Source organism: Balaenoptera musculus, chromosome 7 (genome assembly GCF_009873245.2).
Source record: "Balaenoptera musculus isolate JJ_BM4_2016_0621 chromosome 7, mBalMus1.pri.v3, whole genome shotgun sequence".
NCBI lineage: Eukaryota > Metazoa > Chordata > Mammalia > Artiodactyla > Balaenopteridae > Balaenoptera > Balaenoptera musculus.
In genome coordinates, this window is record NC_045791.1 from 38039622 (window position 1) to 38052697 (window position 13076).

Here is a 13076-nt window from a genome sequence, read left to right on the forward strand (position 1 = left end):
TGGAAGGCCAAGAGGTGGGGTCAGTTTTCCCTGATTGAGGAGAAGGGTTCCAGTGGGGCTTGACTGAAGAAGTGATACCTGGATTAATCTGGAAGGATGAGTATATATTTGCTAAATTGAAAAGAGGATGAAAAATATTCCAGGCAGAAGAGTCAGCAAAAGAGAACATGACTCATTTAGCAAAACGTGGGATGTTAAGGCATACATGGGAATATGTAAGGATGTTTATAGGAAATAGGTACAAGGCAGATCCTGAAAAGACTAGGTTTGCTTGCTATATTTAAAATTGTTGCTTTGTGGCTCATTTAAAATAGGAGATTATTACAATTAACTTCTTTCCTTGAAAAAACACTCTGCCTGAAGGTTCTATAGGCATAGAATGAGACTTGGAGGGTGGTCCAGGTAGAAAGCTATTATAATAATCTAAGTAATGGATGAGGTGGGCACAAACTAAGGAAGTGGAAGTGAAAATGGAAAAGACCTGGATTATAGAGAAATGTGGGAGTGGGAATTGACAAAACGATGTCTGAATGGACATGGAAATTGAAAGAAGCCAAGAAATTAAAGATAATTCCTATATTTGAAGATTGGGCAACTGGATGGATGTTCATTCCCCAAACCAAAAACCTAGTGTATAGGAAGAGAGGCAATTTCAAGATGTGGGGTGGTTGCTATAGTTTATATACTACTTGTTGTCTAAGTCTTATGGCATGAGGAAACTGAGGCCTGCGCTCATAAGAATTCATAAAGGATCCTAGAACTAAAAACTTCTTAGTTCTAGGAACAATCTATTCCTTTTATTCTCCTGTATTATTCTATGGTACTGCTGAGCGTACTTCTAAAGTAGTCTCGGTTCAAGGCTGCAGGTCCTTTCTTCCTCTGCTAACCTCCCATGATTTATCGCAGGTTCAAGCTCTTTTTGTTGGAATTACAAATATTTGGACTGAAGTCAGATATCTCACTGAAAAAGTAGTGAGAAAAACTGAATAATAGAAAATTGGAATCCAGCAGGTGATTTGACAGAATTATAGAAGGTCTGTGGGACAATGAACGTGATAGCAATTTGTTCTAGAGACCCTCTGTTATAGACTCCCAAAATCTATTACACCATAGGCGGCAAAGTACTAACTAGATTTTAAACTGCAATACTCAAAGACTCAATCAGAAATTGATAAAACCACTGAAACAGTAGATAGCCTAGTCATTGGGTCCAATTGGTTTAGATGATATTTTCCATAGTTCTTCCTTCCTTCTGGGATGGGAATGAATTAATGCCAGTGCATTATGTCTTTCTGAGTAGGTGAGTAAACTGAATGAATTTACAATAGTATTGTAATCTCCAAATCTCTACAGACAGTCAAGATCAGAGAATTTTTGTGAGGAAATTGTGACCCTGGAAGCATGCCACGTAATATGCATTTTTGTAAAACAGAGCCTAGAGATGGTTGAATTGAGGATCCCACAGTTTTCTAGGGTAAAGAGAAAAAACAAATGTAGGATGATAGAAATGCTTTTCTAACATTCTGTTAATGCATGGACCATGTGCCATTTTTAGGCAATTTCTCAACTCAAGGTGATCAGATGTTGCATGTGCTCAGAATGAGGTTGTTTATGTCACTTTAGGCAAAATTAGATATAAGCCAAGTTTATCTTTGGCATTCAAATTTGCATTTTCTCTGCCTTTCTCCCCAGTCACACTGGCTGCCCTCCCACTCCAACCCCTCCAGACACTCTGTATTATACTCCTTTCTTATTTTCTCCATCCTCAGTCTGCCAAAGACTTCTTTCAAGAAGGCACTGGGTAAACTCCTTCACATTAGGGTTTATATTTTTGATGAGACTTAAAATGTTCATTCTTTTTTTGGGGGGAGATAAGCTTTTCCTTCAGCCACAGGAAGGAAATGTTGGTAAGAGTGAAACTGAAAGGTGCCAGCAAACAAAGTGAGTAATAGGAAGACCACTTTCATCATCTTTCTTGGGTCTGCCTACCATCACCATGCTCTTATTAACTGACGGCATTGAAAGACAGATGCTCTCTTTGACTCTCTGCTTTTACACGTAGGAACAAAAGAAAGTATGCTAAAAGTGATTTGGATATCCAAACTGGTTTCCTGTCTCCCTGCTCTTTACCAGTGACATATGAGGATATTCCAGGAGATTATCTAATGTTAGATTAGTTCTCTCTCCTGTAGTTTTGTTTTGAACTTTTTTCTTTCTTTCTTTCTTTTTTGTTTTTTTTTGCAGTTAGTCTAATGGCTAAACATGCTCTCCTTTCTTCTCTATGTGTTCTACCACATTCTTTCACTTGGAATTCTTTTCCATTCTAGGTCTATTTCTTCCCCCCCACCCCCCTGCCATGTATTCCAGGTTTCCTTCATTAAAAAAGAAGAAAAAAAAGAAAAGTTCTTTAATGCTCATCCCTATGGGGCAGCATGCAACTCATAAGAATAATAACCAACAAGGGTAAGTTCTGAATAATAACCCCTTTGAAACCTCATAAAGGGCCTTCCCAATGCTCCATATACCCACCTACAAACCAGAGAATTGTCTTTTTCCCTGGTTCAGTAAAAAGATCTCAGATACACTGAAAGCTGTATGTGGAAATGCAAAATTATTATTATATTTTTAAACTAAGAATTAGAAAACCAAAAAAAAAAGTGAAATAGAAACATTTTAATTGGTAAATTTTTATAGGAGGGAGTAATTAAAACCTCCATAAATAAACAAAATTAATACATATATATTCTTTCATACCTACTTTTAAGAAATATGTCAATTTAGCTTTACTGATTGATTAAGTTTCTAGACACAGAAGAGTCTAAATTTTTTTCTGAAGACATCATCAGAGGAACATGAATATGGATAAGTATATATATATATTACTTAACCAAAAATAATACAAGCAATCATTAAACAGATGGATACTTTTATTCACTTTTTAGTTCCTAAAGATTTTTCATTACAAACCCACATCATGTGGTATTTTAAAAATACAGAAATAGATATTTATTCAGAGTACATTAACTATCAGTGACAAAGTTTTATTCTTCTCTAGCTATTCCTCCTTAGAATGATTTTTTTTCCTCAAAAAATCAGGTATGCAGAGAAGACAATGCACATGGTGAGTAGGAGGAACGGGACCAGTTCAGTCCAAACACAAACTGTCCTCACTTGGCCCTCTTTGAAGTTGAAGTTAGGATAGTTTGAGTGGTTATTTTCATCTTTAAAATGCATGCCCAGGAGCCCTAACATAATTTGTCAAGACAGAGGAATTTTAGAACCTTCCTAGGCCAAGTTATTTTTCCCCTGTGATTGTCAACCCCGAATTCTCACTCAAAATTCCAAAGAAATGACTCCTGAGAATTAAGCAAAACCTAATTTCTTTCCTGAGATCATTAGCAGAACATTTTGCGGGCTTAATCAAGGAGATACCTCATTTGTAAAATGGCTTGGTGGGAATGGCCATCTTCTACCCACCCTCACTCCCCTTATAATAACTGATTATGAGAAACCTCAGGAAATGGGGGAGGGAGAAACCCCAACAAATAAAGATGGCTATGGATTAAACAGCAGAAACTGAATAGGCTTCTCCACTAGAGGGTCACTACCTTTGTGCAGTGAGGGCTGATGGTGGACACAGCTTAACTTTTGGATTTGGATTTTGGATGCTCCAGACATTTCATAAAACATAACATCTCCTGCAACATAATCACGACACAAAAACCTTTAACTGAAAGTTCCCTATTGTATAGTTTACTTAAAAAAAATTGATCAACATTCTATCTGTTGAGGTGGTTGTTTTGTAAGGTATGAGATGGGGATCTAACATCCTAAAAGCAGCAGCAACAAGAATAACAAGTGGTTCAATTTTATGTGCTGAAGATTGTTTTGTTTCGTTTCGCTCTTCTTGGATTTTGGGATCTGGCTTTAATTTCAGAATGTGATTTTTTTTCTTGAATCACTCCTGAAATATTCATTTTACTAATTTTAACATAGGCTTTTCTTCTATTAATTCTGTTCCTGTGGATTTCGTTTTTCAATTTGTTCATATTGATTAGTCTCTTTGATTCGGTTGCAACATCTCTGAAAAGATGAGTGGTTACCTTTGCCCGTAATTGCGGAGAGGGGAAAATGGACTCTATTTCTTAAGCTCTAAGGAGTCACGCTCTTTATCCCCAGTGGCTTTTGATTATAATAAAGCTCTCAGGTGATTATTTGAGAGAGGGTCTGGATAGGAGAAAGAGTATACTGGATGACTTATCATGGGCACTGCTCTGATTCTCAGGCGCCAGCTCCCATGCTTACTCTGCTAGTGTCGGGTCAGAACTCCCACCTCAGAGAGCAGTGCTGACTCCTTTAGCTTGGGTCCCTGTTCTCCAGTCCGCTGCTACTGAGAGTAGGGAGAGTCATATTCAATTAAGTTTATTTTGACCACATCTCATGTTTGCCAGCCTTTATTTCCTCTCTTCCTGGTTCTCTTGAGAGTTCTGTTAGGAGAGAAATGTGTTTCGTTACTGTTCATGTTTTCTTTCTTTCTTTTGTTTCTTTCTTCTTTTATTTAAATGCCTCTGGCTTCTGGTTTATGTTTAGGGTAGTATGCTGTGTTCTGTTGAGTAGACTTTGCTCTCAGTCTACAGTCATCTGCTGTACTCCATCTAGAATACCCTCAACTCTCTTACTTTGGTAGTGGTATTATGCACTTCTGATTTTACTTTAAAAGCATATTTATTGTGTACTGTCCCATGGATTTGAGGAGGGAGGATAGGTTATTGGAACTTTTCTTTCTTGCTTTCTGATACATTTTTTCTCCCTCTTTCTTCACCATCACTTATTCTACCTGCCATTTATCTTCACCTATGATTTTGAAGGTGTGTAAAATGTATTAAGTTTGGTTTTATCTTTCTATCCAGGATTTGTTAACATACTTTGAAAGTTGATATCCAAATTGTTGGGATCACAACTTTTTCTATTACATATCTTCTCTTCAAATATAATTGTTTACTTTTGTTTTCCATTTTAATCATATTTGCAAATTTACTGAAAAAGAAATATTTGATGGCTTTTAAAGATCACTGTCTGCATTTTTTTTACTTAAGTCTGAGAATTTTTTTGCTTTGATGAAGTGAAAATCCTGAGTGTCCTCTCCCCCCGACCCTGAGAGACATACGTTATTCTCTTAGAGAATATGTATTCCCTAAGTCCTTGCATTCCTGGAAATGTCCAAGTACTGCTTTCACACAAGAAAAGCAACTAGGAAAGATATAAAATTGTGTGTACATAGAGCAAATATTTCAACTGATATTTCTTCATTGTCTTCCAGCATTTCTTATTGATTTTTTGTGGCCTCACTCACTCACTATACATGCATGTGTTAGTTAAATTCTCTTCCTAGAAATATAGCTGGGGGTGGTAGAGGGAAGGTTGATGTGTAGATCTCCCAGAAAAATTTTCAGGTCTCAGAAGGCATTTATCTAATTTCCCTCTGTTCCTCTGAAGTGCTTTTTCTGTACCTACAATTTTTTACTCCATCACTCTGAAATACTGGAGCACTTAAAGATATCAGAAGTCTACCTCCCAACATACACCTACATACCTACACATGTATGTGCCCCATCATCCCCCCCTCCCCGACCCTGGCCACCTCAGGTTTTAGAATCAATCAGTCTACAAACAGAAGTACTGAGTTTGGTTTGGAATCTGGAAATCAATGCTCTGATCACCTAAGGGTGATAATCCTTGGCATCAAAGAATTGCTCTCCATTTTCATATCTGGTGGATAAGTTTTCTTAACTGAATCTGATATTTTTATAGTTAGTGGAAAAAACTTCTTGTACTTAGTAGCAGTTCTAAATTTCAGCGGGTATTCTTTTTCCATTTACCTTACAGGTTTTTCAGGGATAGTTGTGGTATGTTTCATCATGGACGCTTGCGAGACACTACTTCCCTGTTTGTTCCAATACCTGTGCTTTTCTAATGTAGTCTCTTAAAGGGTGTGCATTCCATTGATATTGTTCTTCATTCTACACTCCTGAATTACCTCTATATACTGTTAATGTCTCCTCAGGTCCGACCCACAAGGCAAAGTTCAAAGTTGTCTCTATGATTGTATTATTTCTTCAATTCTCTCAATATCATCTGTTATTTTAAAACTATGTTTAAAGGAAACAATTGCTGCCCTGGACATCCAGAGGAGCTCTCACAGTGGAATTAAGCAATCTTAAATGCTTCAAAGAAATGTAGTGGTCAGTTCTCGTCAGAACCACAACATTTAAAAAATGATCCACTGTGTCTTCATTGATAATAAATTGTCTAATTCTATTCATACCAATTCAACCTGATGCAATGAATAGTCTCTAAGAACTAATTTGCTTACCCCTTGTAAAGAACATAATGGCTTCTGTTACCTTAAATAAATGATTAAAATGATATAAATTTTAAAACTCAAGTTTTTATAATAACGGTATAAGAAAATAAGTTATAGATGAAAACATAATCAAGTCAAACACTATATGTATATTTTATATGGACTTCTAAATTTATCCGAGATCCTTATAAGAATTTCAATTTAAAAAGAACAAATGTTAATTCAATAACATTAATATAAATTACTGTGCTATTATTGTTTACATAAGTATGGGAAGTTAATTTCCTTGAAAAAATATATAAATAATATAGAAAGAAATATTATCTAATAACGATCACACAAAAACATCACAAACGACAACAGGGGCAATTAATTATTCATAAAAATTCCAACACTCAGAAAACTATATGAAACATTTGTAAACTCAATTCTCCCAGACAATATGCATTTTCTTTTTCTCCCCTCATCAAGTAAATGTTTAAACTTTAAAAAAATCAGTTTCAAAGTACACAGGTAATCTTTTTATAGTATAACAATTTGAATGGACATTAGTTTTCAAAAAAGAAATGGATAAGAGCAACTTTTTCCAAGAAACATAGAGGCAAATACCCCAAGCAAAACAATCGACTTAGTTACTGTTGCATTGTTATTACAAAAGCACTAGAGAGTTCTGAGTGGTATAAAGGGAACTTCTGGACACAAAATTCTTTGAAGCCTCATTAGTAGCCAGTAACATTATCTCTAAATACAAGGACAATCTAGTATCATGAAAAGACCATGGAATGCAGATGTCTGCAACTTCTCTAAGAAAATTATGGCGTTTCCTAATGTTGTAGAATCAAATACAGAAAAGCATGAATGGGCTTTACAAATTATAACACTGAACTAAAATCCAATAATAATATCTGTCATCCAAAGTTCTCTTTGTGTCACAAAAATCATAAGTGTACAGTAAGGACTCAACCAAACAAAAATGTTTGAGATTGCTTAAATGGTCTGTAAAACATTTATAAATGTGTTGAAGAAGTCAGTTTGGTATCTGGAATGTAACATTATTTCAAAACCCAGAGTAGATGCAATGATCTTCATCTTAACAAAAGCAAATTTGACTCAATCTAATGTAAAAAAGAAAGTGGTTTTCAAATTGAGTCATGTTTTAAAATGGGCAGAAGACCTAAATAGGCATTTCTCCAAAGAAGATATACAGATTGCTAACAAACAAATGAAAGAATGCTCAACATCACTAATCATGAGAGAAATGCAAATCAAAACTACAATGAGGCATCACCTCACACCAGTCAGAATGGCCATCATCAAAAAATCTACAAACAATAAATGCTGGAGAGGGTGTGGAGAAAAGGGAACCCTCTTGCACTGTTGGTGGGAATGTAAATTGATACAGCCACTATGGAGAACAGTATGGAGGTTCTTTAAAATAGTAAAAATAGAAGTACCATACGACCCAGCAATCCCACTACTGGGCATATACACTGAGAAAACCATAATTCCAAAAGAGTCATGTACCACAATGTTCATTGTAGCTCTATTTACAATCGCCAGGACATGGAAGCAACCTCAGTGTCCATCAAGAGATGAATGGATAAAGAAGATGTAGTACATATATACAATGGAATATTACTCAGCCATAAAAAGAAACAAAATGGAGTTATTTGTAATGAGGTGGATGGACCTAGAGTCTGTCATACAGAGTGAAGTAAGTCAGAAAGAGAAAAACAAATACAGTATGCTAACACATATATATGGAATCTAAGGGGAAAAAAAAAAAGGTCATGAAGAACCTACTGGCAAGATGGGAATAAAGACACAGACATACTAGAGAATGGGCTTGAGGATATGGGGAGGGGGAAGGGTAAGATGTGACAAAGTGAGAGAGTGGCATGGACATATATACACTACCAAACGTAAAATAGATAGCTAGTGGGAAGCAACCGCATAGCACAGGGAGATCAGCTCTGTGCTTTGTGACCACCTAGAGGGGTGGGATAGGGAGGGTGGGAGGGAGGGAGACACAAGAGGGAGGAGATATGGGAACATATGTATATGTATAACTGATTCACTTTGTTATACAACAGAAACTAACACACCATTGTAAAGCAATTATACTCCAATAAAGATGTTAAAAAAATTTAAAAATAAATAAATAAACAAATAAATAAATAAATTGGATGTTGTATTTCCCCAAAGGAAAGCACGAGACATTTATTTCATGTGTTTAGAATATTCCTCATCTTGATATACACTTGTGATCTCATGAGTCTTGACATTCCAGATTAAATATCACCATCCACCATTTCTAACAAGCATTGCCTGTTCCTACAAACCACAAGTGATATCTCCTTTTCTTGGATTAATTATGTTTCCTTGCCTTAAATTATGCATTTAATTTTGACTAAAAGATCTACACCTGCCAACATATAAATAGGAATAAAAATTTAAACACAATTTCCTGTATGTTCAGCTAGGGATAGTGAATGGTGCCTGTGATTATAACAGAGGAAGTTACCCTAAAAGGGTGCAGCCTTTATTAATGTTGTAGTCCTGATCTGGTCAATTGTCCCCTGACCTCCAAAAACCAGAGTAGTTTATGTAATTTTCCTTTTTCTGCTACATAATGTAAAATAGAGAAAAATCCATTTCTGGTGCTAGCATATAGCAGTAGCAGTTAATTTGCAGAAATAAAGGAGAGTTGAGATTCCTCAACTTGCAGCACTGGTATCAAACTGTATGATAGCTAACAGGAAAAACCATACTATGTGTATATATCTTTGATGGAGACTCCGTAATAAAGCCAAGACTTGAGCAATTATAGACAGATATTGAAAATTCTCAATTTTTATATCTTTGTACTAGTATGAAATACACAAAAGTATCCAAAGCAGCCACCAAAGAAGATGATCCAGACAAGATCAGAACGGAAACATGTATGGTATTCATATCTGAATAGGAGTATAATAAGCCATTTCCAAAGTAGAAGAGATTATAAGAAACCAGAATGAATTTCATGAAAGCTCAGATTTACTGGGGTTTGTACTCTAGGTATTTTTTTCCTCTCTCTGAGTTATGAGAGCTCAAGGGGGTTAAGCAATGGTGGCCAGTAGTCTTGCTTTGAATCTAGGTCTCACTTCTCTTTCATCTCCCTACCTCTCATGTTAGGAAAGGTATTCCTAACATGATCCTGGTATTCTCCTGTGATTGCACATTGGAATATTAAGCCAAAGAGCAGAATTATAAAACACATTCATTTGCTGGTTCGGGTCCTAGGTGCACTTTGTACCTCGTAATGAGGGTGGTCAGTGGAGAGTATGGTGGAGATAACTAATGTCTTAAACCTAATTCCTCAAGATAATCATTGCACCCTAAATTTGTCTGTTTCTGTAAGTTTGAGAATCATTCTAACATAAACAATCTCATTTGGTCGTCATAACAATTTTTAATGGCAAATGTTCTGAGCCAGGCCTTGTGATTAGTGTTGCAGATACAGTAGTGAAAAAAATGACTCATGGACATTATAGTCCCATAAGAAAACTAAAAAAATTATATACTGTCAAACTACAATAAGGCATGCAAAGAAAAGGATAAGGTTCCATAAGAGAGAATAATACGTGGGAACAAATTTATTTTGGAGAGTCATGGAAGCCCTCCCTGAGATGATCATAAAGATGAAACTTGAAGAACAAGAAGGATCCGGACATAGGAAAAGTTTGGGAAACAGTTTCCAGATCTAGGCAATCACTTTAGGGATGCTTCAAAGTCATGCATCTAATTAGGTAGCAGAGCTGAAACTTAGCAGAAATTTCTGAAAATGATAATTAACATTTGTTTAGCACTTTTCAAAGTACTTTCAGGTTTATAATCTCATTTAATAAGCACACTATGAGGTGGGAAACTTGGGAAATGATTGATAGGTAGAAAACTTGCCATCCTCCTTTTGACTTAGTTTCTATTATTAATTGTGAAAGAAAAAAAAAGCTGAGATTAGGTTAAAGACATTCGGAGTGACATATGAATTGTTTGTAGGTAAAATATTCAGTAAGATACTTCCCATTTGAACAATGCTGAGAGTGAATGTGTCATCCAAATACTCAGAAGCATGTGATTAGATGCTAATCATTTACCTTAATTGAGCCTACACTGTGCTTAGAGCTTTGTGTGAGGTATTTTAAGAAGAAAAAGGACTGCATGGAGAAATAAGCAAAGTTTTAAAACATTCTAAAAATCTTTCAGTATGGACTTGGTAGACACACAAGTATATTTAAATATTTCTAAGCAGGGCTTCCCTGGTGGCGCAGTGGTTGAGAATCTGCCTGCCAATGCAGGGGACACGGGTTCGAGCCCTGGTCCGGGAAGATTCCACATGCCACGGAACAACTAGGCCCGTGAGCCACAACTACTGAGCCTGCGCGTCTGGAGCCTGTGCTCCGCAACAAGAGAGGCCGCGACAGTGAGAGGCCCGCGTACTGCAATGAAGAGTGGCCCCTGCTCGCCACAACTAGAGAAAGCCCTTGCACAGAAACAAAGACCCAACACAGCCATAAAAAAAAAAAAAAAAAAAAAAAAAAAAAGGGGCTTCCCTGGTGGCGCCGGGGTTGAGAATCCGCCTGCCAATGCAAGGGACACGGGTTCGAGCCCTGGTCTGGGAAGATCCCACATGCCGCGGAGCAACTGGGCCCGTGAGCCACAATGACTGAGCCTGCGCGTCTGGAGCCTGTGCTCCGCAACAAGAGAGGCCGCGATAGTGAGAGGCCCGCGCACCGCGATGAAGAGTGGACCCCGCTTGCCGCAACTAGAGAAAGCCCTCGCACAGAAACGAAGACCCAACACAGCCAAAAATAAAATAAAATAAAATAAAAAAAAAGGCAAACAATTAAAAAAAAAAAAAAAAAAAAAAAGAAAAGTAATGGGCGAGCTGAAGGTGACAGGACCAGTCAGGACCAGTATCCCTGTGCACATAAAAAAAAAAAAAAAAAAAAAAAAAAAAAATATTTCTAAGCAATGAATCTGTGTGTGTATACCAATGTGTATACATGTATATATATAATAGATAATATATATGTATTTATGTATATATATATATAGGCCATAAATATGTTTTAGTTCACATAGTCTCTATCAAATTATTCTCCTATTAAAAATGACAATACATATTAGCTTACCTAAAATGTTGCTAATTAAATGAACAGATCTTAGTTGAAACTATGACAAAAAAAACATTAAAAATACATTAATATGCTGGAACAACTGGATATTCACCTGCAAAAAAATTATCTCAAAAAGGATCATAGACCTAAATGCAAAAATCAAAACTATAAAACTCTTAGAAGATAACATAGGAGAAACCCTAGATGATCTTGGGTATGGTGATGCCTTTTTAGATACAACATCAAAGACTTGATCCATGAAAAAAATAATTGGTAAGCTGAGCTTTATTAAAATTAAAAACTCCTGCTCTGCAAAACACAGTGTCAAGAAAATGAGAAGACAAGCCATAGGCTGGACAAAAATATTTACAAAAGGTATCTGATAAAGGATGGTTATCCAAAATGTACAAAGAACTCTTAAAACTCAGCAATAAGAAAACAAACAACCTGGTTGAACAATGAGCTAAAGACCTTAAGGGATACCTCACCAAAGAAGATATACAGATAGCAAATAAGCACATGAAAAGATGCTTCACATCATATGTCATCAGGGAATTGCAAATTAAAACAACAAAGAGATACTACTACACACTTATCAGAATGACCAAATTGTGCAATGCTGAAAATAGCAAAAGCTTGTAAGGATGTGGAACAATAGAAACTCTCATTCATTGTTAGTGGGAATGCAAAATGATTCAACCACTTTGGAAGATAGTTTAGCAGTCAAAATTAAACATACTCTTACCATAGGATTCAGCAAACTGGCTCTTTGATATTTATTGGGATGAGATGAAAACTTATGTCCACCCATAAACCTGCACATGGATGTTTGTAGCAGCTTTATTCATAATCTCCAAGACTTGAAAGCAACCAAGATGTCCTTCAATAGGTGAATGGATAAATAGACCGTGATATATACAGGCAATGGAATATTATTCAGTGTTAAAAAGAGGTTCTCTGTTTTAGCATGCAGATGTTCCATGTGGGTTCACAATTGTATCTTTTTTTTTTTATTAGTAATTTTATTTGAAAACATCCTCGAACTTACCAAAAGGATCCAAGGACAGTAAAAGAACCTTTTTTTTTGCAGAACCATTCAAGGATAAGTTGCCAACCTGACGCTTTATCACCACAGAACATCTTAGTATATAAATCCCACGGTCAAGAACATTCTCACAGATAGCTGTAATACAACTATCAAATTCAGGAAGTTAACATTGAAGTATTGTTTTTCTTTGTTTTTTGTTTTTTTTTAATTGGTTCACATGACTTTTGTCTGAAAATAAGTAAAAGGAGCAAAAATAAGAGAGTTGTTAACAAGAATTTTTGCAAAATATTTAAAGCACATAGCTACTACATCAGTGAAAGTACTGAACAATTCATTTGGGGTAATGTTGCAATCATGCTCGTATAGTTATAATAAGAAAATAAATTCTGAAAGTTAAGAAAATAAACCTCATTTCATATTTCTTAAGTTCTAATAAGAGAATGGCTATTTTAATTCATATCTATAAATGCAAATGCATTACACAGCATAAATATATTTGATGTAA